General features: G+C 39.6%; 1 protein-coding gene across 7 annotated transcripts in view; it reads right to left on the bottom strand.

The window, feature by feature from the left end:
- KIAA0232 (KIAA0232 ortholog) overlaps positions 1–25,036 on the bottom strand; it is a 98,944-nt gene that overhangs the window by 59,776 nt on the left and 14,132 nt on the right. For 3 of the 7 annotated variants that reach the window (XM_058430054.1, XM_058430055.1, XM_058430051.1), the window contains exon 2: positions 16,917–17,000. The exons of the other annotated variants lie outside the window; for them this stretch is intronic. The gene's annotated coding sequence lies outside the window, so the exon portion shown is untranslated. The remainder of the gene's footprint in view (positions 1–16,916; positions 17,001–25,036) is intronic. 7 annotated transcript variants of the gene reach the window in all.

Genomic DNA, 25,036 nt, shown 5'->3' with positions numbered 1-25,036 from the left:
AAGGAATTTATCGCCAGCAAATGCTATGATTTAAATATCACCTCCAAGCCTCCTGTTGAAATTTAACTGCCATTGTGATGGTATTAAGAGATAAGACCTTTAAAAGGTGATTAGGTCATGAGGGCTCCAACTTCATATCACAGGAGTGGGTTCCTGATAAAAGGATAAGTTCAGCCCCATTTCTGTCTCAGGCACTCTTGCCTCCTCTTACCCTCCCCATCATGTGATGCTTTCTGCCATGGCATGACCCTCACTACATGCCAGTGCCATGCTTTTGGACTTCCCAGCCTCCAGGAACTGTGAGCCAACTAAACTATTCTTTATAAACACCTAATCTGTGTCATTCTGTTATAGCAACAGAAGACAGACTAAGAACAAAATGTGGATCCATTCAAGGGAACAAAGAGCACCAGAAATAACATTTGTCTTATTATTTAAATATCTTTAAAAGACAATTGCTTAAACAAAAATAATACAAAACGTTGTAGAGCTTTTATTTAATAACATACATATAAGTAAAACATAAGCCAACAGTAGCATAAAGGCCAGGAGTGGAGAAATGTAAGAATACTATTATAAGTTCTTGTATGAAATGGTTTATCTACTATCACTAGAAGACAAATTCCGATAACATAGCTGTTAATAATAATGAATGTAAATGACCTAAACACATCAATTAAAAGGCAGAGATACACTGAATTTTTAAACAGCAAGACCTAATTATATGCTGCCTATTAAAAAAAAAACCCTCCACTTAATTTTTTCCACAGAATTCAAATTTATTTTCCTAAATGTCAATCTGGTAGATGTAGCCTAAACACACCAGCTTTTCCCCAAACTTCTCTACCTGCTCTACTCAAGTAAGATATGGCGTCTTCTTTTTTCTTTTTAACTTTTATTTTAGATTCAGGGGGCACATGTGCAAGTTTGTTACCTGGGTATGCTGCATGATGCTGAGGTTTGGGGTATGAATTATTCCACTGCCCAGGTACTGAGTACAGTACCCAACAGTCAGTTTTTTCAACACTTACCGCCTCCCTCCCTCATCGGTATAGCAGTCTTCAGTGTTTACTGCTGTCACCTTTACATCCACGAGTAACTGATGTTTAACTCCCACTTCTAAGTGAGAACATACAGTATTTTATTTTCTGTTCCTACGTTAATTCACTTAGCATATTATCTTCCAGCTGCATCCACGTTGCTGCAAAGGACATGATTTCATTCTTTTTTTTTAATGGCTGCATAGTATTCTATGGTATATATGTACCACATTTTATTTATGCAATCCACTGTTGATGGGCACCTAGATTGATTCCATATCTTTGCTAGTGTGAACAGTGCTGTGATGAACATACGAGTACATGTGTCTTTTTGGTAGAATAATTTCTTTTCTGAGATGTACCCAGTAATGGGATTGCTGGGTCAAATGGTAGTTCTGTTTTAAGTTCTTTGAGAAATCTCCAAACTGCTTTCCACAGTGGCTGAACTAATTTACATTCCCACCAACAGTGCATAAGTGTTCCCTTTTCTCTGCAGCCTCATTAGCATCTGTTTTTTAATTTCTAATAACAGCCATTCTGACTGATGTGAGATGGTAACTCATTGTGGTTTTGATTTGCATTTCTCTGATAATCAGTGATGTGGAACTTTTTTTTATACGTTTGTTGGCTGCTTGTATGTCTTCTTTTGAAAATTGTCTGTTCACGTCTTTTGCCCACTTTTTAGTGGGGTTGTTTTTTTCTTGTTGAATTGTTTAAGTTTCCAATAGATTCTGGATATTGGAGCTGTGTCAGATGCATAGCTTGCAAATATTTTCTCCTATTCTGTAGATGGTCTATATACGAAATGGTGTATCTATTAATACTGTACACTGTTTACTCTACTGATAATTTCTTTTGCTGTAGATAAGCTCTTTAGCTTAATTAGATCTCATGTGTCAATGTTTGTTTTTGTTGCAATTGCTTTTGAGGACTTGGTCACACAAATTCTTTCCTAAGGCCAGAATGGTGTTTCCAAGTATGTTTCCTAGGGTTTTTATAGTTTGAGGTCTTACATTTAAATATCTATAATCCATGTTGGGTCAATTTTTATATATGCTGAAAGGTAGGGGTCCATTTTCATTCCTCTGCATATGGCTAGTAAGCTATTCCAGGACCATTTATTGAATAGGGAGTCCTTTTTCTGTTGCTTATTTTTGTCGACTTTGTTGAGGATTCGATGGCTACAGGTGTACACCTTTATTTCTGGGTTCTCTATTCCGTTCCATTGGTCTACATATCTATTTTTGTACCAGTACCATGCTGTTTTGGTTACTGTAGCCTTACAGTGTAGTTTGAAACCAGGTAACATGAAACCACTGGTTTTGTTCTTTTTGCTTAGGATTGCTTCGGCTATTCTGGCTGTTTTTTGGTTCCATATGAATTTTAGAATTTTTTTTTTCCAATTCTGTGAAAAATGACATTAGTAGTTTGATGGGAACAGTGTTGAATATGTAGACTGCTTTGGGCTGTATGGCCATTGTAACGCTACCAATTCTTCCAGTCCATGAGCATGACATATTTTTCCATTAGTTTGTGTTATCCATGATTTTATCGTCCTTCTTGCAGATCTTTCACCTCCTTCGTTAGATGTATTCCTAGGTAGTGTGTGTGTGTGTCTCTATTGTAAATGGGAGTGTTGTCTCTTGAAGGAATCACTGAGTTACTGCCAGTCCAGGGAGTGTATTCTTTTTTTTTTTTTTTTTTTTTGAGACGGAGTCTTGCTCTGTCGCCCAGGCTCGAGTGCAGTGGTGCGATTTTGGCTCACTACAACCTCCGCCTCCTGGGTTCTAAAAGTTCTCTGCCTCAGCCTCCCGAGTAGCTGGGATTACAGATGCCCACCACCATGCCCAGCTAATTTTTGTATTTTTAGTAGAGACGGGGTTTCACCATCTTGGCCAGGCTGGTCTTGAACTCCTGACCTTGTGATCCGCCCGCCTCGGCCTCCCAAAGTGCTACGATTACAGGCGTGAGCCACTTCGCCCAGCCTGGGAATGTATTCTTGATTTGGTTCTTGGTTTGAATATTATAGGTGTATAAAATCCACTTTAAATATAAAGACACAAATAAGTTAAAAGAAGAGAAAAAATATTACACTAACGTTAATAAAAAGAAAGCTAGGGTGTCTACATCAGTTTCTGACAACAGTAGATTTCAGTGCAAAAAATACTAAGAGATAAAGAAGGTCAATTCATAATGATAAAGGGATGGATGTATCAAAAGGACATACCAGTCCTTTATATTATACATCTAATAGCATACTTGCAAAACATATGAAACAAAAATTGGTAGAACTGCAAAGATAAATAAACAAGTCCACAACTATCTGTGTCAGTCACTGCAAGAAGAAATACACACACACACAAAATCAGTAAGGCTATAGAGAGAACAACATTATTAACCAACTTGACCTAAGATAAACTGTATCTTTGGCCACAGAAACGGTGCAATAAGCTTAAAAGAATTCAATCATACATGCATGTTCTCTGACCACATGGAATTATAACTGGTAACATAAAGATGTCTGGAAAAGCTTCCAAATATTTGAGAACTAAAAACATATTTCTAAACAATAGGGAAGGCCAGGCATGGTGGCTCACGCCTGTAATCCCAGCACTTTGGGAGGCTGAGGCAGGCGGATCATGAGGTCAGGAGATCGAGACCATCCTGGCTAATACAGTGAAACTCCGTCTACTAAAAATACAAAAAAACTAGCCGGGCATGGTGGTGAGCGCCTGTAGTCCCAGCTACTTGGGAGGCTGAGGCGAAAGAGTCACTTGAACCTGGGAGGAGGAGGGGGCTGCAGTGAGTCGAGATTGTGCCACTGCACTCCAGCCTGGGCGACAGAGTGAGACTCCCGTCTCGAAAAAAAAAAAAAAAAAAGGTGGGGGAAGAAGAAATTGGAGAAATTAACAAGTACTATATTTCGAACTGAATGTAAATGAAAACACAACCTATCAATATTTTTAGGATGCCACAAAAGCAGTCCTGAGAAAGAAATGTAGAGCACTGTCTATATTAGAAAAGGTCTTAAATCAATGATCTCAGTTTTCACCTTAAGAAACTAGACAACGAAGAGCAAACAAAGCCTAAACTAAGCAGAAAGTAGATCAGAGCAGAAACCAATGAAATAGAAAGCAGAAAAACAATAAAACCAAAAACAGGTTCTTTAACCTCTAGACAGACTGATCAGGAAAGAGAGAAGACATAGATTACCAGTATCAGGAATGAGAGAGGTGAGATCACTACAGATTCTATAGGTATAAAAATGAGAATAAGAAATATTAGAAAAACTTTATACCAATAAATTCAATAATTTATATGAAATGGAAAAATTCCTTGAAAGATACAAACTACCAAAGCTTACTCAAGAAGAAATAGAATGAATAGTCCTATATCTATAAAGGGAATTGAATTTATAGCTTAAAACTCACAAAGAAATTGCTAGGCCCATATAGCTTCAAAGGTGAATTCTACCAAATACTTAAGCATAATTCCAATTCTATAAAAACTCTCCCAATACTTCTCAAATCATGTTATGAAGACAGCATTAAACTGATACCAAAAGCCAATAAAGATATTACAAGAAACAGACTGAGCGCAGTGGCTCACGCCTGTAATCCCAGCACTTTGGGAGGCCGAGGCAGGCGGATCATGAGGTCAGGAGATCAAGACCATCCTGGCTAACACGGTGAAACCCCGTCTCTACTAAAATACAAAAAAATTAGCCGGGCGTGGTGGCAGGCGCCTGTAGTCCCAGCTACTCGGGAGGCTGAGGCAGGAGAATGGCGTGAACCTGGGAGACCGAGCTTGCAGTGAACCGAGATCGTGCCACTGCATTCCAGCCTGGGCGACACAGTGAGACTCCGTCTCAAAAAAAAACACAAAAAGATATTATAAGAAACAAAGAAGACCAATATGCCTCATGAGTACAGATGCAAAAATTTTACACAAATTTTCAGGAAATTTAATCCAATAATATACATCAAACCCAGAGGATACAACGATATCAGAAGAATGTTGTTCTACACAATTGTCTACCACAGAACCTCCAAAATATTCATTTCACTGTATAACTCAAAGGCCTTAAAAATTGACACCATGAAAGATCTGATCCACTGTAAAGACTGATACATTGTTTCAGTTTTATTATGTTTACTTTAAAACATGATCTCAAGCCAACCGTAAGATTCTTTCTGTTGTCAACAGAGAGTTCACATTTCTTTAGCCAAGTGAAAGGATTCAAGGAGGTGAGATGAAATTAGCATATGAATGCAAAATAAAGCAAAGCACAGTGAACTCCCACATGATCTCAAAGCTGGCTAAAACTTTCGCTTGCATTACTATCCTTAAGAGGACTGTTCTTACAACTTGTCCAAAATCTGATTGCATGTAATTTTAGAATAACTGGTTATATCTATAGTCATGAGTGATTAAAATCTATACAGTACAGACTACAGAGAACCAAGGAAAAGAAAGAAAAAGAAAGTAAACGCTGACAAGTAGCTTCAGACTACTCTACATTCATCTATCCAGTACTTTTCAGTGGATACTAATAACTTGGGTTTTCAGACAGAAGCACCAACCACAAGATGGCTTCTTCCGATACCATAATGACAGATCTAAATGTTCTTGGAGCTAAAGAGTATTCATTCTCCCTGCTTTAGCTCAAACTGTTAGCAGATGACCCACGTACAGAATACTGGGCACTAAGCTTTCTCTACCTAACCAGCAAGCCTTTGGTAGAGGGGTAAACATTTGACCTAATTAGAGACTATTTCTAGTTCTGAATTGAAAGGAGACTCCTAGGTATGTTGGTTCATGAATTATCTGTTTAATTAAAACTTACTGCACATATGATCCATCATGGTGAAACTTACCTCTAATGGTCACAGCATTGAGGGTCAGTGCTGGTTTTGACAAGCACAGGCAAAAACCCATGTTTATTCACCTGGCATGATGAGGAACACAACTGGCAAACACCCAAATTTCAAACTGTCTATCTGCCTTTACGCTCATTCGAAACATGGAATTTAGTCAATATGAAGTTTTAGTTTAAATTCTATAAAAAAGTTTTAAAGAAAAAGCACCACTATGTATCAACTGTTTTTTTTTTTTTAATGTTCCCTTCCCTCTTCAGAGGCTTGTGCCAAGAGAAAAGGACCTTCAAATCATCTTATCTTTCTCTTATGCAAAATTAGCCCAAATCATCCTAATTCATGTGTATTCCCACATGAATACACTTATTTTAAAATTTGTCTTTTTTGCTTTAAAGTTTAAATGGTCTCTATTAAAAATGTAAAAAAATATAGATAATTCCCATAAAAGTTTATATATCATTTGAGTCATCTTTAATTCACGGAGGTAGGATGGTGAGCGGAAAGTACACTAGTTTAGCAATCATAGTATCTAGGTTTTTGCACACAGTCCCACCTCTGCCACTTAATAGCTGGCTTTTGTGCCCACAACTTCCCAGGGTCATTGTTTTCTCATCTGTAAAACAGAATAATGTATACTGACTCTTCCTTTCAACCTCTCACAAGACTGTTGCATGGGAAAATGAAAAGTCTATCTGTGTATTTTGGGGTCTCTGTATTTCTCCAAATAGCACACAAATTGAAGGTATTGTTAAAGACTATCACACTCAAATTGTTTTTATATGCTTAGTATTACAGGTTCTGTTACTAATAGGATTATATGAAGAACAGTAATTATTTAAAATATGTTAGTCTTTTAGAATAAAATACTCAATTTCCTTACTATCCTTAAAAAAAAAAAAAACCAACTATGAGATCATCTTCATTTATAATAACCTAGTTCTAGTCCTATCAGGGCCTTTCCTCTTTCAGGTAACATTGTAGTTCTCTACTACAAAGTTCTAATATGACAGTGCAAAGAACCCAAGGTGGTTAAGTGCAAAGGAGGAGGAATATGGAAATACAACAACCTCTCTTTACTGTCCAGTTTTCTACTTGTTTTAGAACACAGACATCTGCAGAGCAATCTCCATACATTTAAACTATGTTATCCCCAAGCAGTCCAGAGAAAGAGCTCAGCACATACATATACTTGCAGTTGTATGCCTAGTATACAACTGCAAGCCCTTTTAAAGACCTTAGGATTAAAAATAGCCCTGGTCCAATGAAAATTATCCCCCAAAGGCTGGAAGAACTCTGTGCAGGCTCTGGGGTCAATATCAACATTGCTCTGTGCCGCCCGGCAGTGACAGTGTGATGGAGTAAGGCGAGCACAGCTGTCAAGCCAGGCTCACTCCTACGGCAGCCCCCAGGAAACCCTGCACTAAGTTTAAATACATGCCACTTTGGGTCTCCAGGAGTCAGAGCCCTGGGCATGAGAGTTTATAACCAGCCCAGGGACTAAACTACATTTTTAAATGAAAGTATTTAATTCTTTATCTAGTCTACATGTTTTCAGGGTGATATAATAAACCCCAAATGGTTTGGCCATTAAGGGGGAGAAAAAACAACAGATCTGGCCCGGCGCGGTGGCTCACGCCTGTAATCCCAGCACTCTGGGAGGCAGAGGCGGGCAGATCACAAGGTCAGGAGATCGAGACCATCCTGGCTACCACGGTAAAACCCTGTCTCTACTAAAAATACAAAAAGTTAGCCGGGCGTGGTGGCGGGTGCCTGTAGTCCCAGCTACTCGGGAGGTTGAGGCAGGAGAATGGCGTGAACCTGGGAGGCGGAGCTTGCAGTGAGCCGAGACTGCGCCACTGCACTCCAGCCTGGGCAACAGAGCGAGACTCCGACTCAAAAAAAAAAAAAAAAAAAACAAAACAGATCTAAGTACTTAAATTATTACATAAGTAAATACTTTTCCAAGAAGTAGACCAAACATGATGCCACACTTCACACAAGTAATAATGAAGGGTTTTTCGGAGCAGTGAGGAATTGTTCTGAGGAAGTTCACAAATCTTCCTAAAATCTCATCCCTTATGTAATAATGTTCTGAGAAACACGGTACCATCTTTTTATACTCTATATGACATACATCACTAAAAATAATTCAAATTACAACTCCTATTGGTGTTCCTAACTATTTAGAGTGCACTAATAGCATTTCTTATAAGCTGTAAGGGACATACTATCTATAGTTCAGTTTCTTTAGTGTTCAAGTACAGCAGACATGTGGCCAAGTTAATTTAAATATTAAGATATTTCCCTTTTTTGTAATACACTATAAATAATTCTAGGTGTGATTACAACATATGAAAACTATTTCAAAAAGCATACTCTCTTTCTGACGTGGCTGCATAAATACTATCTGTGGACTGTTCTCTCAATTTACTTTTGTTACAGCACAACTGATCAAAAAGAGCACCAGACAGCAAACAGTCACAAACTGGGCTTCTCTGGGCAAAACGTAAAATGTGGACCTTGGGGAGAACAATCTGGGCAGCTCTATTCAGCCGATATATTCACTTGCTGAAGTGGTCTTTATTAGTACCACAGCACTTCTTTCTTTCTTCTCATGTTTATCATATATACCTTTATTAGCAAAGTTTTAAAGTATTTCTAAAATATAAAAATAGAAGTACATACTGATACATAATTTCAGCACCTAATATTCACTGTTAGTATTTTGGTGTGCTTATTACTAGTGTTTTTTCCTTTGCATAGGACTTTAAATTTATTATTTCTATATATCAAATAATAACATATATATACTTTAGTATTCTGCCTTTTTCACCTGGCATTATGTCATCCCCATGGTGTTCTAAGACCCTTACTGCACTGCCCAATATGGTAGCCACTAGTCACATGTGGCTATTTTAAACTAAAAGTCAGTTCCTCAGTCACACCAGCTACAGTTCAAGTGCTCAACAGCCACATGTAGCTAGTGTGCAAATATAATACATTTCCATAATCACAAAAGTTCTACTAGACGACACTAGTTTTGACTCTCTCCTCTCTAGCAAATGATTATTGAGCTTAACAAAGACTCATAAGCTCTTTCAATAGAGTGCATATGCCCCTCCCCACGTTCTAGTAGATTGTCCAAGACACTAGCTGGAAGAAAGGCTACTAATCACAGCTACTCTGAAGTAACACAGTGTGCCCAGAAAGAACTGTTTGAGAGAACTGAGAAACATCTACTTTATGTTTGATAGGTCTCAAATTTCAAAAGGTCAAATTTCATTACATTTCAATATAATCATGGAAGGTTCAACGACTAAGTCAGACGGTATGGAATAACAAGAACAACTAAAGCTTATTGACAAAACAGAGAACTGAGAATAATTAGGATAAGGGGTCAAGAACAAACTGAGGGAAAAGGTTAAAATAGGGTAGATTATGCAACAGAAACAACTCCCAAATTACACTAGCCTAACACAAAGGTTTATATCTTAAAAAAAAAAAAAAAATTAGGCCAGGCACAGTGGCTCACACCTATAATCCCAGCACTTTGGGTGGCCGAGGCGGGCAGATTGCTTGAGCTCAGCAGTTCAAGACCAGCCTGGGCAACATGGTGAGAACCCATCTCTACCAAAAAAAATACAAAAATCAGCCAGGCGTCGTGGCTCGCGCCTGAAGTCCCAGCTACTCGGGAGGCTGAGGTGGGAGGATCACTGGAGCTGGGGAGACAGAGGCTGCAGTGAGCCAAAATCATGCCAAAGCATTCCAGCCCAGGTGACAGAGTGAGACCGTCTCAGAAAGAAAAAGACAAATTTATAGGGTACATGTGCAATTTTGTTACATGCATAGATTGCACAGTAAGTCAGGGTTTACACAATATCTGGCTTTCTATGTCTAGCTTGTGCCTTATCACTTAAGACAATGACTTCCAGTTCCATCAGTGTTGCTGCAAAAGACATGATTTCACTCTTTTTTTTATGTCTGAATAGCATTCTATTGTATGTATAGACCACATTTTCTTTACCCATTTATTCACTGATGGACACTTAGGTTGATTCTACATCTTTACTATTGTGAATAGTGCTGCAATAAACATATGAGTACAGGTATCTTTCTGACATGTTCTTTTCCTTTGGGTATCTACTTTGGGTAGATACTCAACAGTGGGAATGCTGAATCGAATGCTCGTTCTATTTTCAGTTCTTTGAGAAATCGCCATACTCTTTTCCATAGAAGCTATACTAATTTATATTCCCACCAAAAATGTTTAAGAGTTTCCTTTTCTCTGCATCTGTGCTAATATCTGTCTTTTTGTGTGTGTGTGTGTCTTTTTAATAATAGCCATTCTGACTGGGGTAAGATGACATCTCATTCTGGTTTTGGTTTGCATTTCTCTGATGACTGGTGATGCCGAGCTTTTCTTCATACACGTGTAGGCCATGTGTATGTCTTCTTTTTAAAAAAGTCTGTTCATGTCTTTGCCCACTTTTTAATGGGATCTTCTTGTTTTTGCTGTTGTTGAAGTGTCTCAATTCCTTGTATATTCTGGATATTAGTTCTCTATCAGATAAATAGTTTGCAAATATTTTCTCTCATTCTACAGGCTGTCTCTTCTATCTGCTGCTGATTTCTTTTGCTCTGCTGACGTTTTTTAGTTTCATTAAGGCTCACTTGCCTATTTCTGTTTTAGTTGCCTGTGTTTTTCAGGTCGTAGTCACAGATTCTTTGCCTATATCAATGTCCAGAAGAGTTTTCCCTAGGTTTTCTTCTAGTATTTTTATAGTTTCGGGTCTTACGTTTAGGTCTTTAATCCATCTTGAGTTGATTTTTTGTATATGGTGAGAGACTGGGGTCCAATTTCATTCTTATGCATAGGGCAATCCAATTTTTCCAGCACCATTTCTTTAAGAGGGTGTCCTTTCTCTGATGTCTGTTGTTGTTAGTGTTGTCAAAGATCAGTTGGCTATAAATATGTGGCTTAATTTCTGGACTCTCTATTCTGTTCCATTGTCTATACATCTATTTTTACACCAGTACCATGCTGTTTCGGTTACTATGCCCTTGTAATATAATTTGAAGTCAGGTAATGTGTACCCCCAGCTTTGTTCTTTTTGGTCAGGATTGTTTTGGCTATTAGGGCTCTTTTTTGATTTCATATGAATTTTAGGATTTTTCTAATTCTGTAAAACATGACATTAGTATTTTGATAGGGTTACATTGAATCTGTAGATTGCTTTGGATAGTACAGTCACTTTAATGATATTAATTCTTCCAATCCATGACCATGGGATGTCTTTCCATTTATTTGTCATCTACAATTTCTTTTATCAGTGTTTTGTAGTCTTCCTTGTAGAGATCTTTCACCTCCTTGGTGAAATGTATTCCTAGGCACCTTGTTTTTTTACAGCTATTGTAAATGGGACTGCCTTCTTGATTTCTTCCTCAGCTAGATCGTTACTGGTATATAGAAACATTACTGATTTTTGTATGCTGATTTTGTATTCTGCAACCTTACTGAATTTATTAAATCTAGGAGGGTTTTTGGTGGAGTCTTTAGGTTTTTCTACATATAAGAGCACATTATTGGCAAACGGGGATATAATCTGACCTCCTCTTTTCCAATTTGGATGCCTTTTATTTCTTTCTCTTGCTTAATTTCTCTCGCTAGGACTTCCACAAAGGTTTATATCCTTCTCATATTACGTGTTCATCCTGGATTGGCAGGGATGATCAGGGTAATCACTCATCATAATCATTCTGGGACACAGGGTGACAAAATGGCCATCATCTTGAACCCTGCTAGTCTAGGGGGCCAGAGAAAATAAGATCTGCACCAAAGCTGGCACTGGTACTTTGAATGCTTCCTCCTGGAAGTGAGCTACTCCCATTTTATGAGTCTAAGCAAGTCTCTTAGCCTCACTTCACTTTAATAGGGCAGGTATCACTAGCCCTAATGACCACTGCAAGGGGTAGAAAATGGGGCTGTTAATAGGAAACAACTCTGAAGTCTAACATTACTGAAACTAGCATTCTGGTAAACATAGACAAACTATCAGAGACAAAAGTAAAAGGATCACAAAAGTTTCAGAAAGCACAGACACGGCTGAAACACTAACACCCAACTGGCAATGGAATCATTCCTGCCCTGCTTTCCTTAAGCAGCCCTTTCTAATTATTTAAGGGCATACCGCTGTCTTCCTCTAAACACTTACAGAGTGCTAGCTGTCCTCATGGCCTGCTGCCTTGTGATGATGTCCTTTTATACTATTCTCTAACTGCCTCCTGGGAATGGGTTCCTTATCAAATAGGCCTAAAGTTCTTCAGGTCAAACTGTGACATACTCCACATGTACCATTTAGTAGAATGCTTAGGCCTTGGCAGGTGATCAAAACTGCGCTGAACTAATTCCTTCCCAAATCTAAATGGAGGAGAATAAATTCTGAAAAAGAGAAGTTTGGTAAATAAAATGATATTCATAATACTAGAAGGTGGGAGAAAGAAACCAACTCAGATCACATTCTGAGTCCACAGGCAGGGACTAACTAACATAGGAATTTTAACTCATTCTCTCACGATCCCATGTACTAGAGGTTTCTTGTGTACAAGGCACTGTGCCTGGTGTCAGTGATGTCGAGACAATCACATGACTCTCTCAGGATTTTCCTTTAGGTATTTACCATCCTATATTAGCGGGCTTTTGCCTTAGGTAAAGCAACTTGAACTCTTCCCACAGAAGCCCTCTACCATTCCCTTTGATCTAGTACAGTACTTCTGCAAGTCATGCTTGAACTCTCTATATTTTTAACTGGTCCTTTCTCACTACAAAGTTCATACTCACATTGTTGATGTGCTCGGTACCCAAGACTCTGCATTACCTGCAACTGTCTTTTCATAATTATTCAATTTGGGTGTTTATAGGACTTTCACACAAGGAAAAGACTTGAGGGGGAAGGCATATAGGATATATAACATAAAGTAAAAGAAAGAATATAGGAAAAAGAATAAAGAAAACAGGTATTTGAAATATTAAGACTCTGGCTTTTGGACTCCATTACTTTTCATCAAAATCCTAAATAATATTTGCCTGGCAAGCCACAGAGTATGAACATACAATTAAGTAGCTACACATTTATAAGTAAGACTTGTCTGTTATTTTCTTTTTTCCTTTTTTTCTTTTTTGAGACATAGTCTCACTCTGTTGCCCAGGCTAGAGTGCAGTGGCATGATCTCAGCTCACTGAAACCTCTGCCTCCCAGGTTCAAGTGATTCTCCTGCCTCAGCCACCCGAGTAGCTGGGACTACAGGTGCACGTCACCACATTTAGCTAATTTTTGTATTTTAAGTAGAGACGGGGTTTCACCATGTTGGCCAGGCTGGTCTCCTGACCTCAAGTGATCCACTCGCCTTGGCCTCTCAAAGTGCTGGGATTACAGGCATGAGTCACTGCGCCTGGCCTTGTCTGTTATTTTCTGATCTCAGCACATGAATTTGGAACCGAAGATAATGCTTATTCTCTTTAGTAGGTAGCCTGGCTCCAAAGCCAATCTACAGCCAGAAGAGAAAATCCATAAATAATCTACAACCCAAACTGGAATTCCAGCACTGAAAACAGGAACCAAGGGCTATAAACTAAATTATGTAAACCGGTTTACCCTAGGTATCTGAAAAGCTATGTGGAAATGGACAATCAGACCTACAGTTTTCTTCCCCATTCTAGAAGTGTGTCAAGTCCCAGGAAATGAATAAGGCTTTTTAAAAAGTAATGTAATCAACAAAACTAGTGTGAGACTTGAGTTCTTTCTATGAAAAGAGGAAAAACTGCATAAAGATTGAGAAATTCCATTCTTACTAGTCATCAGAAATAAACACGTAAGTATATATTCTCCAGTGACAATTAAAATGAATTATTAATATTTTCATAAACAGGCCAGGCGCGGTGGCTCACGCTTGTAATCTCAGCACTTTGGGAGGCCGAGGCGGGCGGATCACGAGGTCAGGAGATCGAGACCACGGTGAAACCCCATCTCTACTAAAAATACAAAAAAAAATTAGCCGGGCGTGGTGGCGGGCGCCTGTAGTCCCAGCTACTCGGAGAGGCTGAGGCAGGAGAATGGCGTGAACCCGGGAGGTGGAGCTTGCATTGAGCCGAGATCGCGCCACTGCACTCCGGCCTGGGCAAAAGAGCGAGACTCCGTCTCAAAAAAAAAATATATATATATATATATATTTTTTTTTTTTTTTTCATAAACAGGATTGTTCTTATAGATAAGATTACTACTCGATAGCAAGAGAAGTAGGAAATGTTTTCATAAATTGCAAGCCTTAACAGAGTTGGTTAATCTGGTTAATCTTTATGTTTAAAAGATAAGGAAGAAAAGCTGGACGCTGTGGTGTGTGCCTATAATCCTAGCTATTGGAGAAGCTGAGGCACTTGAGCCCAGGCATACAGGGCCAACCTGGGCAACATAGCAGGACCCTGTCTTAAATAGATAGATAGATAGATAGATAGATAGATAGATAGATAGATAGATAGATAGATAGATAGATAGATAGATAGATAGATAGATAGATAGATAGATAGATAGATAGATAAAAAGGAAAAACCCATTTTGTAATGATAAAGTGTAGGTGAAAGCGATCAGTTCTACGGAGATTCAGAAGTACTAAGCAGACTTCTATTAAAACAAATGAGAGCTAGATCTAGTGTGTAATGAGACTACATAAAAGGGAAAAGCTTTCTATGCAACCTGGATAAACTTACCTCTACCGAGGAAATGCTACTGTCAAATGCTCACAGACCTGAAAGTTTCGAGCAGCCTGTATGTTCTTATTGTTTTAATTCTTTTTTTTTTTTTTTTTGAGACGGAGTCTCACTCTGTCACCCAGGCTGGAGCGCAGTGGCGTGATCTCGGCTCACTGCAAGCTCCGTCTCCCAGGTTCACGCCATTCTCCTGCCTCAGCCTCCCAAGTAGCTGGGATTACAGGCGCCCACCACCACACCCGGCTAATTTTTTGTATTTTTAATAGAGATGGGGTTTCACCGTTTTAGCAAGGATGGTCTCAATTTCCTGACCTTGTGATCTGCCCACCTCGGCCTCCCAAAGTGCTGGGATTACAGGCGTGAGCCACCGCCAGGCCTCTTATTGTTTTAATTGTTACTGTTTGAACTTATTGTTTAACTGTACTATGGAGATGAACTGCTTGTGTAAAGTTACATTGTTTTATGTCTAACTTTTACTTGATTCCAGTTATTTGATGATTCTTATTCATCTGTTAATATTTCTGGTTTGAAAAGCTGGACTGCCATATTAAAATTTTTTTTTTACAGGTTATCAAATTATAATAACCAATGTAGACATTTAGTTCATTTAGACCAATTAGATGTCAAAATTCTTTAGCAGGGCTACAAAATGGCAGTTTTTATGCCTTCAAAAAGTTATAGAGATTTACAAAAATGCCTTTTTTACCTAGCAGGGGTAAACCTCACATCAGACACTTTACAGGACAAAAGGATATAACATTTGGGCCCAAGGGGAAGCGGTAAATGTATACACTTACAACTGAAGCAAATCCTCCTCCTTCCTTGCAAAAAATAACAAAATAGCAACCAAACAAAATGCAAAAGCAAGATAAAACAAAATTATTACAAAATTCTAAAAGCTTTTGGAAAAATTGTTGGAAAAGGGATGAAACAACTAAATTTTAGAAATTTAAAAATTTCAATTAGGAGAAACGGAAACATCTACACATTAAGAAACGCAAAATTTCGAAAACCTTAAGCTTACTCGGAAAAAAACTAAAATAAGTAATTTTTACACTTTTTGAAAATGCAAAAAGCTCCAACATGATGAAACCCACTTTGTCAACGTTGAAACATTTTATCATATAAAATACTAGATCATAGTGTACCAAAATAATTTTACAACGTGATATTGTTGGTCCTCAAAATGTCTGGGCATATAAATTCTGCAGCTTTCAACTACTAAACTCAAAACCACAAATATCTTCTGAGTTTCAATGAGTGGGGTAAAAGCAGCATGAAATTCTGTAACTCACTGGTAAGACAGTGAATTAACTTTTTAAAAATTACTATAAAAGCCACAGCCAAGTAATACAAATTACAGTTCTCCAAAACGGACTTAGGTAAGAAGCAATACTTCAATAATGTGTTTATATCTGTCAATAATCTAATTCTATATGAAAAGTTTATATGGATTATCTGATTCATATCCTAATAGTTAAAAATTTTAAAGAGTCCAAATAAAATTTTCTGCTTATGCAAAAAGATACACACTAGAGAACTCAGAATAGGATCAAAGTAGTACATATGTTCATTTCTCATCCATTAATTATATGCTTCCAATATTAAATCAAGCTTTTAGATATGGTTCTGAAGATAACTACAGTAATTCTTCTGGACCCTAAGAAGATATTTAAATAAACAGTGTCATCATTTAAAGGATGACTCGCTACACAGTTTCCCCAAAGCATATTCTGGGTGATATAAAAATATATTTCTTTGCCATAAACTTCTTCATTTTGCATAAATTAGGGAAATACCAAAGCTGAAACAAGAGCAGGTTTGTTTATTTCAGGACATCTTGAAAGCTTTAATAGGCTAATATCCACCCGGAACCTCCAAGAAGGAAACAAAGCAGTGGAGAGCACTCATTCATTCATTGACCCCTTTTGCTTCCTTGGAACACAGCTTGGGAAACAGGAGATGTTCTAATCAGAAAGAATTTTCTCCAAGGCCCAAGTTATTAATATAAGCAAGGCACAGATCACCTGACCTGAGGTCTTTATATCCTGAATTCCCAGGATTAAAAAGTTAAACTGAAGATTTAGGAATAAAATCATTAATTATATTCATCTCCTTTCCTTTAAATAACTTGCATAAACTGTACTATTCTATACAGTAAATCAACTAGTATTCCCTTTTATATGGTATCAGAAACTTCCACATTTTCCCATTTCCCACATACACTTAGGGACTTACTGGTTGTCTTCATTCTCAATGCATTCTCTGGAACGGTTACAAGGGCAGAGTCCACCGTGCCCTACCTTTGTCAGTGCACACTACCTACACAACAGTGAAGCAGGCATTTTAGTATCAAAGACGTACTTACCATCATTAAAATGATCTTAGGTTTCTTTACACTTTACAAAGCAACCACAGCTTTTAATGGACCAAAAGGCAGCTGTCTGACAATGGGATGTTAATGGCAGAGCTTCCACTAGGTAATGAACGCAACTGGTCAGTGGCTCTAAACTGAGGATGGCAGAGTATGGCACACTAGTGTTCATGTACCAGAACAAGAGGGAGCACTCCAGGGGCTGGTGGAGGGAGGCCCGCTAGAGCAGGAATACCAGTATTTAACAAACATTTGCTAAGTATTAGGCACAGCTGCTAAAAGTGTTAGAAATGCTACCAAATTTAATTGTACTTTAAGGCATCCTTGAATCTGGGAAACACATTGAGAATTCCTACCAGCTGTGATGTTTATCTCATGGAACTTTCCCTAAATAAATAAAATAGATATATTTCTCAAAACCTCAAATACAAATACTTTAAAGACAAGTTAACATGTAAATGCCATACTTAACAAAGGTGATACATCTTGGATTGGAATTATATGTTAAGTAAAACCTTTCCTCTCAAAAATGACTATCTGTAGAGCCCTATAAGGATATCTCCTTAAAATTTCAGATATGTTCAAGTCACAAATACTATGTTACAAGGTAAATGCAAAGGAAGAAAATAGGTAGGCAAAATACACACTGTATGGCTCAGAAAAGCAAAAATAAACATGGAAGGAAAATAGCTAACAATCCAAACATTAAACATAAAAATCCACTTCCAAGTAACTTACGTCAAATATAAAATTGGTTATTCCTTTTTTATAAATTCTGGTCAAGTTCTCTAACATGAAATACTTGATTCTGAGGTTAGTAAAAAGTATTCTCTTTAAGTGAATATGAAATTAGACAACTCTAGAAAGAAAGAAATTATTATACTTGAAATTTTAATCAGGGTAATCTTATCCAAATGAATCCTTCAAGTATTTTCTAACTACCAGTAACTACATAACTACTGGAATCTTCCAACTATTACCTAACTACCAGTAACTATATAACTTGAGAGCTGCGTGACAGACCCTTGAACATTCATGTTTCAACGTTTGGCATTCATGTTTGATAACGTCAAAGATTTGTGTAATTTATCAAAAGTCACCCCCTACAAATCTTTCTCTTACCTTGTCTTCTCAGTCTATATTTCTAACTACTCATGGAATATTTCCATTTGAACTCATTTCCATTGAGCTGGGCTTCAATTTATATGAGAAAGTCCATATATATATATATATGCACTCATTTTAATTTTTTTCAAGAGATAAGGTAGCTGTCATCCAGGCTGGAGGTGCAGTGGTACAATCATAGCTTACTACAGCCTAGAACTCCTGGGCTCAAGTGATCCTCCCACCTCACCTTCCACAGTAGCTGAGGCTACAGGCATGCACCCACCAAACCTGGCTTTTTTTTTTTTTTTTTTTTGGTTAAGACAGAGTATGTTGCTCAAGTATGCCCAGTATGTTGCCTAGGCTGGTCTTGAACTCTTGACCTCAAGTGATCCTTCCATTTCAGCCACCTAAAATGTTGGGATTACAAGCATGAGCCACTGCTCCCAGCTATATGCACTCATATTCAACTATTACTCTTCTTTCAACCTTCTGTCATTCTTTCCTTCCTTGAGAGAACCTCATACCAATTAATTTCATTCTTCTGTGCTCCTTACATCACCAACATACCACACCTTGCTCTATACCTGAATCACCACTCTGTATTCTATGTTATAGCAAAATCCCCTTTCTGTCTTTATGTCCTTGGGGAAGACGTGAAGATGAAGCATTCCGGTTGGAGTCAGCTTCCATCAGAAGAAAAGGATAACTGTGCACTGTAACTCTGTTCGTACATAAGACACACACACACACATAGTTATTTAGTAAGGGGGCTGGTGGGTTGGGGGGGTTGAGAAGAGTCACAGAGAAAGAGGAAGAGACTTACCCAGTATTTCTCCAGAATGCCAACCAACGAGTCAAATGAAATCAATCAAAAAAATTTCTAAGAAAAATATTGTCCAACTGTGGCACGCTGTGATGTTCAACCCAGACCCTCAACTGAAGGCCATGCAGCCCCAGCTGCTGGGAGTGCTCCATCAGCCCCTTCAAGTACTGCTATGGCTACAGAGAACTGCCTCACCCGACATCTTGCCCTCTTCCAGGCAAGTCATCCTGACTGACTGAGAGAGTGTACAGGCCTGGCTACCCAGCCCAAGCCAGGACAGCTCCCATGAGCTATTCTAATGGGGTCGGCCAGGGCTATACTATAATTGGGCATGCAAGGTAGCTCAACTTCTCCATTCCCTGAGTCTGGACCCTACCAGCAAGCCCTAATAGACATTCTGCATGCTAAATTGTCTGCATCTGCTTCCCAAAGTACCCGCCTTCCCAGAGAACCCAACTTGTGACACTCATGAAGGAACTAACAGCCCTATCAGGATCAAGGGCCCCTTTATTGCATATAAACAGCAGAAACCACCACCATTTAGTGGGTCTTTATTATGTGCAATACACAGTGAGGGATACAAACTTAATCTGGAAGGTAATGGTGGCATGTATACAAATAACTTCTAAAGCTAAAAGAGTGTGATTTCAGCACATGCACAAAATGATCATCCTCGCAGGCCCTGTATTTTTCTTTGTACTGCAAATAAACCAGAATCCACATTTCTACTTTATGAAAACCCCATGTTCTACATTTAAAAACATGGATATGCTAATTAAAGTCCTAAGCACTGTAAGCCACTTAATAGCATCTTTCTCTTTTTTTTTTCCTTTTTGTCCTGTCACCCAGTCTGGAGTGCAGTAGAGCAATCATAGCTCACTGCAGCTTGGAATTCCTGGGCTCAAGCAATCCTCCCACCTCAGCCTCCAGAGTAGCTAAGACGACAAGTGTGTGGCCATCAAGTACAGCTTTTTTCTTTGGTAGAGATAGGGTTGCATTACATTGCTCAGGCTGGTCACAAACTCCTAGGCTCAAGCAATCCTCCCACCTCAGCCTCCAGAGTAGCTAAGATGACAAGTGTGTGGCCATCAAGTTCAGCTTTTTTCTTTGGTAGAGATAGGGTCGCACTACATTGCTCAGGCTGGTCACGAACTCCTAGGCTCAAGCAATCCTCCCACCTCAGCCTCCCAAAGGGCCAGGATTACAGGCATGAGCCACCATGCCTGACCTAGTGGCATCTTTTCAGTCTCTTACAACCACTATCCACTTATTCTTTGAACAAAGGTGAACTGAATCTCTAGAACTGCACTGTCCAATGAATATGGTAGCCACTAGTGACTATCTACATTTAAATTAATTTAAATAAAATTGAAAATTCAGTTCTTTAATGGCACAAGCCACATTTCCAGTGTTAATAGCCCCATGTAGCCCGTAGATACTGAATAGAAAAGACAGTGAACATTTCCATTACCAAACAAAGTTCTACTGGACACAACAGGTCTAACACATCAAGATTTGGGGAAATGGTGACAATTCCACATCCTGGTTCAATACCCAGCTGCTGAACTTAATTTCCTACAAACTAAGAAAATTACAAATTATCCTATGACCAAATTATCAAGAACTCTGTCTATACTTATATTTGTATTCCCATTACATTCCATGTTAATAAGCTGTTGGAAAAGCATTGCTGAACTGAACAAACCCTTAAGAACCTGCCTGTCCTTCCTAACTAGGCTCTTGGTATCACCCCCCTCACATAACCTTTCAGAGTGATGAGCCCAGGAGCCAACCTGGCTCTGCATCTTCTGTGTGACCCAAAACTACATAAAATGTTACCAAATGACATTTCTGCCATTCTGCTTACTTCATTTACAGAATTCAAACAAGTATAATGAGCAAGGTCTTTTCCTCCAAATTTTCTCTTTTTTTTTGAGACGGAGTCTCCTCTGTCACCCAGGCTGGAGTGCAGTGGCATGATCTCAGCTCACCACAACCTCCATCTCCTGGGTTCAAGTGATTCTCCTGCAACAGCCTCCTCAGTAGCTGGGATTACAGGTGCATACCACCACACCCAGCTAATTTTGTATTTTTAGTAGAGATGGGGTTTCTCCATGTTGGTCAGGCTGGTATCGAACTCCTGACCTCAGGGGATCCGCCTGCCTTGGCCTCCCAAAGTGCTGGGATTACAGGCATGAACCACCACACCTGGCCCCAAATTTTCAAATATAATAAAATCAGAACACATCAAGAAAATAGAGCATACATAAGTCCGGGCACGATGACTCAGCACTTTGGGAGGCCAAGACAGGCAGATCACCTGAGGTCAGGAGTTCGAGACCAGCCTGGCAAACATGGTGAAACCCTATCTCTACTAAAAATACAAAAATTAGCCAAGCATGGTGGCGGGCACCTGTAATGCTAGCTACTCGGGAGGCTGAGGCAGGAGAATCACTTGAACCCAGGAGATGGAGGTTGCAGTCAGCAAAGATCATGCCACTGCACTCTAGCCGGGGCAACAGAGTGAGACTCCATCTCAAAAAAAAAAAAAAAGAAAAAAGAAAAGAAAAAGAAAAAGAAAACGAAAACAGAGCATATGAAACAAAAGCCAGCCAGGCAGAGTGGCTCACACCTGTCATCCAAGCACTTTGGGAGGCCGAGGCAGGGGGATCATGAGGTCAGGAGATGGAGACTATCCTGGCCAACATGGTGAAACCCCGTCTCCACTAAAAATACAAAAATTAGCTGGGCGTGGTGGCGGGCACCTGTAGTCCCAGCTACTCGGGAGGCTGAGGCAGGAGAATCACTTGAACCCGGGAGGTGGAGGTTGCAGTGAGTCGAGATTATGCCACTTCACTCCAGCCTGGCAACAGGGTGAGGCTCTGACTCAAAAAACAAACAAAACACAAAAAAATCCAACTAATCTCAAAGCAAAAACCCAATGTGTAAAAAATAGAATTCTTAGTCTCTATAAGAGTCTTTCTAATAGTTATATAGTCTTAGGCTATGCCATCCACGATGTTGACTTGAGGCCAAATCGATACTTTCTAGTAGACATGAATTTTTTGTTTGTTTTATCCCAATTCCTCTGACAGACCTAGCTCTAATGAAAAGAGATGAATTTGAGGAAATGAGTCACAATTTTTCAGAAATTGCTTACCCCCAACTTTAACATCTGCTGTGGACTAAACTGTTTCCCCCAAAAAAGGTATGTTCAAGTCCTTACTCCATCACCTGTGAACATTACCTTATTTGAAAACAGGGTGTGCGAAAATGTAATCAAGTTAAAATGAGGTCATACTAGATTATGAGCCACCTAACTTGGATGAGAGACTCTAATTCAATAATCTGATGTCCTTATAAGAGGGAAATTCGCACAGAGACACACAGGGGAGAATCCCATGTGAAGACAGATGCGGAGACTGCAATAATGTAGCAATGCAAGCCCAGAAATGCCAAGTATTGCCAATAACCACCAGATGCTAAGAGTGGGGCATGGACCAAGCTCTCTCTCAGAACCTGCAAAAGGAACCAGCCCTGCCAACACTTGGATTTTGGACTTCTGGCCTCCAGAACTGTAAGAAGATACACTTCTGTTGTTATAAGCCATCCATCAAAGTTTGTGGTACTTTGTTATAGCATCCCTAGGAAACAAACACAGCACCTCTGACTTCCTCCCCTACACCTGACAGAACTGCATTTATTCTCGTGCAACTTTTATCTTAGTAAATAGTACACAGCAGCTGGGCACGGTGGCTCACGCCTATAATCCCAGCACTTTGGGAGGCTGAGGCAGGAGGATGGCTTGAGCCCAGGAGTTTGAGACCAGCCTGGACAACACAGGGAGACTCCATCTCTACAAAAAAAAAATAAAAAATTAATTGGGCATAATCTCACATGCCTGTAGTCCAACAGACTCAGAAGGTTGAGGTGGGAGGCTCGTTTGAGCCCTGGAGGTCAAGGGTGCAGTGAGCGATGATCATGCCCCTGCACTCCAGCCTGTGCGACAGCGAGACCCTGTCTCAAAAATAAAGCATGTAACTGAGAAGAAAGAAAAGGGTTGGTTGTCAGCATCAGAAGCATGACATATTTAAGCTTAGAAAGGGATTATTAAACCTAGTGTTGTTCAAATGTGTCTCAAAGTAGTAGCAGCCAATGCTACGCTACACAAGTTAAGGTGGGACAGGTGAGGAGCAGGGGATGGCCAATACCCATGTCCCCATCACCTTGACCCCTGGCTCATGCCTTAAGTACCTAGGCTCTCTATAATTATTTTATTCCTTGTTCATTTAATCAACATCTGAGCACCTACTCAGCATCAAACACTGCTTTCACAACATGAAAAAGCATGAGCTAAGCCAAATCTCCCATTTCATGGATTAAGAAATTTAGACAGGTATTTAGGGTCCTGTGGAGAGTCAACACCAGGGCCACCATGTATGTGCCCTATCTCCAAAGCTGGTATCTTTTCTATCATGCTATTCACTCCTCGTTTAACTTGTAGCCTTTCCTTCAAACATTTTTATTTATCTTTTTTTTTTTTTTGAGATGGAGTCTTGCTCTGTCACCCAGGCTGGAGTGCAGTGGCGCGATCTCAGCTCACTGCAAGCTCCACCTCTCGGGTTCACGCCATTCTCCTGCTTCAGCTTCCCGAGTAGCTGCGACTACAGGCGCCCGCCACTGTGCCCGGCAAATTTTTTGTATTTTTAGTAGAGACGGGGTTTCACCGTGGTCTCAATCTCTTGACCTTGTGATCCGCCCGCCTCGGCCTCCCAAAGTGCTGGGATTACGGGCGTGAGCCACCGTGCCCGGCCTCTTTTTTTTTTTTTTTTTTTTTTGAGAGGCACGGTCTGGCTCTGTCACCCAGGCTAGCTGGAGCACAGTAGCGCAGTCATGGCTCACTGTAGCCTGGAATTCCTGGGCTCAAGCAATCCTCCCACCTCAGCCTCCCAGGACTATGGGCATATACCACTACACCCAGCTAAGTTTTTTTTTTAAGAGATGGGATCTTGCTATGTTGCCCAGGCTGGTCTCGAATTCCTGGGCTCAAGCAATCCTCCTGCCTTGGCCTCCCAAAGTGCTGAGATTACAGATGTGTGCCACCACACCCGGCCCTCTTTATATATTTGTTGAGGGTTAAGGCAAAGCCTTTTTCCCTGCATTTAGCATATCATATCCTTCTTAAAGTTTTTAGTTTGGCCATTACTGTTCACTGTCCCAAGAGTCCGGAGGCATTTTGAGAAGATGACAGGCCTGAACCTCAAGACAGAGAGAAAATGGCAACCAGCTCTGACCCCACTTTAGCCAATGGCAAAATGCAGGGTGCTACCTGATCCTTTTCAACGTCTTCTTTTGCCCACCCTGGCAAGGCCTAAGTAAGTTCCAGTTAGAGGAGCTTCAGTTTCCATGACAGTTTCTATCTCATGGCTTCGGAAAAAACTGTTAAAACACTGCTCTTAAATGTGCAAGTGTGTTTTTGGGAAATGAAATAATAAAATACAGAGGAAAAAAGTACAATGTCTAAAGAAAAAAAAATCTGCCCGATACTACACTGTTATAGCTACCAACATATTAAAAAGAAGCCGACGTGCTGCATGAGGCTCTCCAACTGACTGTTGTCAGTAAACGTCCCAAAGTCTGTTCCTCAACTCTATGAGATGATCAGGATAGAAGGCAGTGCCGAAGGATGCTGACTAACATAACCAAGTGACCAACATGTAAACCAGAAAACCAAGAATGGAAACAAAGCCCTCCCATCATGGTAGCTAAGGCCACTCAAGGAGACTACTTGGACATTCTCAAAGACACCCTATGAGCTCAGAAAGAGCAAAAGGAAGGTAAGATATTCTTATGGTAGTTTTACTAAGTGAAGATTACAAGCTGAAAGAAAACCGTGTGACCAAAGTTTTAAGGGCCATAAGAGTCACCTTCTTGCACTAACTGTGTCAAATCTTATAAGCGTGTGCTTCCTTTTCTACTATCATGATTGATTCCTCAGATAGGCTATGTTAGAGCTTTCTTTAAACAGGTGGCATGAAACTCACTTAAAAAAGA

Source organism: Hylobates moloch, unplaced genomic scaffold (genome assembly GCF_009828535.3).
Source record: "Hylobates moloch isolate HMO894 unplaced genomic scaffold, HMol_V3 SCAFFOLD_17, whole genome shotgun sequence".
Taxonomy (NCBI): Eukaryota; Metazoa; Chordata; class Mammalia; order Primates; family Hylobatidae; genus Hylobates; species Hylobates moloch.
This window is presented reverse-complemented; position numbering and strand designations above follow the sequence as displayed.